Genomic DNA, 3,360 nt, shown 5'->3' with positions numbered 1-3,360 from the left:
CAACAAAGTGAAACCTCATCTCTGCAAAAAAATAAAAAAATAAGCCAGACATGGTGCTGTGTGCCTCTGTTCTCTGCTATATAGAAGGCCGAGGCAGGATTGTGTAAGCCCAGGATGTGCTGCAGTGATTGCACCACTGCAACTCCAGCCTGGGAGACAGAGTGAGACTCTGTCTCAGAAAACAAACAAAAAAACCAGTGGAAATGCTCACATTGAGAAGTTACTTTTTTTTTTTTTTTGAGACAGAGTCATGCACTGTTGCCCAGGCTGGAGTGCAGCTGCGCGATCTTGGCTCACTGCAAGCTCTGCCTCCCGGGTTCACGCCATTCTCCTGCCTCAGCCTCCCGAGTAGCTGGGATTATAAGCACCTGCCACCACGCCCGGCTAATTTTTTGTACTTTTAGTAGAGACGGGGTTTCACGGTGTTAGCCAGGATGATCTCGATCTCCTGACCTCGTGATCCACCTGCCTCGGCCTCCCAAAGTGCTGGGATTACAGGAGTTGTAGAAGGACGAGCCGCAGACAAAACCTCTCAGACGCCAAGTTGTAGAAGGAAGGGCTTTATTCAGCTGGGAGCATCGCCAAGCTACTGCCTTAAAATCCAAGCTCCCTTGAGTGCACAATTTCTGTCCCTTTTAAGGGCTCACAACACTAAAGATTTCACATGAAAGGGTCATGATTGATTTGAACAAGCAAGGGGTACGTGACAGGGTTTGCATGCACCGGTGGTCAGAGAGAAAACAGGACCAGGAGTTTCACTACGTTCTTTTATACAATGCCCGGAATCTATGAATAATATCGGTTTCTAAGTTATAAGTTGATTTTTAACTACTGGGTTTAGGCCAGGCAGGTCCAGGACTGGTTTTGGGCTGCCTGTCTTTGGTTTTACTTCCTTGTTTTTTTCTTAGAACAGGTACTGAGTATAAAACAATATAAAACAATATGAGAAGATCTCTCTCTTTCCTCATTCCCCCCTTTTGAGACTCTCACTTTTTATTAGTGGGAGTTCTCACTCTTATTTTTCCTACTTATGTCTTTTTATGCAATAGATTGATAGTGATTCATGTAGTATACTTGTGCTGAAGCATTTTGATGAACTAAGGTAGCAATGAAGCTCTTTTATCATTTGAAGAAGTACAGATAGCAAACAAGGGAGCAGTAAGCAGGTTCTTCTTATTATTGTAACTTTTATTATAAGAGTTTTAAATCCTCCTAGTGCTGGGAACTAATTTTTAAACATGGGTTCAGGGTCTGAGGGGTTTGTGATTACCAATTCTAAAGGGTTGCAGCTCCCACTCATGCAGGAGGGGCTGACTTTTCCTTTCTGGAGCCAAATAGAATCTTTTTTATTTTTTATATATATATTTTAAGTAGCCCAAATGACGCAAGACCAGTATTGACACATTTCACATAAAGTTGATTCTTGACAGATATACTTATTTTTTTTGCTGTGTAACTTTTTTCTTAATCTAGAGAACTGCATCCCATTCCATGCTGCTTACTATTAACAGCAGTACCTGTGTTAAATTTTAAGGTTACATTTTTGGGGATCCCTCTTTCTTCTGTTCTAGCTATTACTTTACTTGTGTCACTTAGAAAAGGACCAGTCCTTAGTCTTATTTTAAAAACTGTGATCATGGGAGGCTTAAAATGAGTCATAACACGCATCAGGTTGGTTATTTCCTGGGCCACATACCTTGGATAGAATATCATTATACAAACAAGTTTTAGAGTCCTGGTACACTTATAATAACTATAAAATAATAGGACTGTAGCAACCTTTTGTCCTACCTCAGTGACTTGATGTATACACTGGAACAGCCCTCAGTCTTAGGAAGGTCAGTTGAAGTCCTTACAGTACAAGTCCAAATTTTAAGGAAAATGAGTCCCACGATGAGTTTCCTCATGCTTTGGCCGTGCGTGGATCAGTCAGCTTCCGGGTATGACTGGAGCAGGGCTTGTCTTTTTCAGAGTCACTTTGTAGGGGTTAGCAAAGCTGCTGCCATCCATGTACAGCTCCCAGTCTACAGATGTTTAAGGATGGTCTCAGAGGTTAGGCCCACTAGAATAAACTGAGTCCAATACTTTTACACAGTTATATTTAACTGGGCTCTTGGATACCAGGAGCAAGGTGGCAGGTTTACGGGTGTTGTAAACTTTAATGGTTATGCGGGGATTTTTTACAGAGCAAGCTTTGGTATCTAGATAGTCTAGCATTTATTAGCTAATGGTGTCCTTTGGTATTTATTAAAATCACCACAGCATGGGGAGACTTTATGTTTAGGTTTTGCCTAAGAGTTAGCTTATCTGCTTCTTGTGCTAATGGGGCCATTGCTGCCAGGGCCCTTGGACATGGGGACCAGTCTTCGGAAACCCTGTCTAGCTGTTTTGAGAGATGGGCTGCTGGCCTTGGCCAGGGCCCTACAGTCTGGGTTAAAACTCCAACTGCCATTTTTTTTTTTTTGACATACAGAGTGTAAAGAGTTTTGTCAGGTCAAGTAGCCTCAGGGCTGGGGCTGACATGAGTTTTTCTTTTTAACTCATGAAAAGCTTGTTGCTGCTGGTTGTAATAGATGTAGTTTATCTAATTTATATTTTTATTGACTGTCATTTACTAAAATATTGATTTAAATCCTGTAACTATTTGTTTTCAAGCTTTAAATTGATCTGGTATTTCTTGTGGTTAATTTCAAGGTTAAATTGATCTGGTGTTTCTCAATTGCATTTAAATAGATGTGAGAGTTGAAAGACCTATGAGGGGCTTCTCTCACTTTACGATGTCTTATTATTATTATTATTATTTTCTGGTTGATGAAATGCCAGGGTGAAAGGGATAGCCAAATGGACTAAAGCACAAGTGTCACTCTAGTTATTTGGCAGAGTGCTCAGTAAAGGTCCACGACAATACCACCACACATCTCCTTGGGGATGCACAAGGGCTGACTGACTGATAAGCTCTTAAAAATTCTTAAGCTCACTGCATCCCTTCAGGTCTCCAAGGAATACTAAGTCTCCTCCTTGCCATGAGAGACATGAAGTGAACTTAGTGTTGGGATATGGAAGCTGGATGGCCCTCGGGGACTGACCTGCAGGGACTTTGGGATATAGCAGAGAGAGCTTGGCATGACTTATTATTCCAGGCTGTAGAATCCTGGAAAAGAGCTACCATGTAGCCCATGCCTGGTTGACTGGAGGACCACCTTAGTGGAAGGGTGACAATCAGGGCCGCTGGCCTGCCATGTGCACAAGCATAACAATTGCTTTTGTTTAACGTGCAGATGGAATATTTGATCCATTTCAACCAGGCATTTACATCTTGGTATGCTGTCTTAATTGCCAAAGTTTGTTTTAAGTCTTTAA

The sequence above is a fragment of the Trachypithecus francoisi genome, unplaced genomic scaffold (genome assembly GCF_009764315.1).
Source record: "Trachypithecus francoisi isolate TF-2019V2 unplaced genomic scaffold, Tfra_2.0 Lachesis_group0, whole genome shotgun sequence".
NCBI classification, from domain to species: Eukaryota; Metazoa; Chordata; class Mammalia; order Primates; family Cercopithecidae; genus Trachypithecus; species Trachypithecus francoisi.
This window is presented reverse-complemented; position numbering follows the sequence as displayed.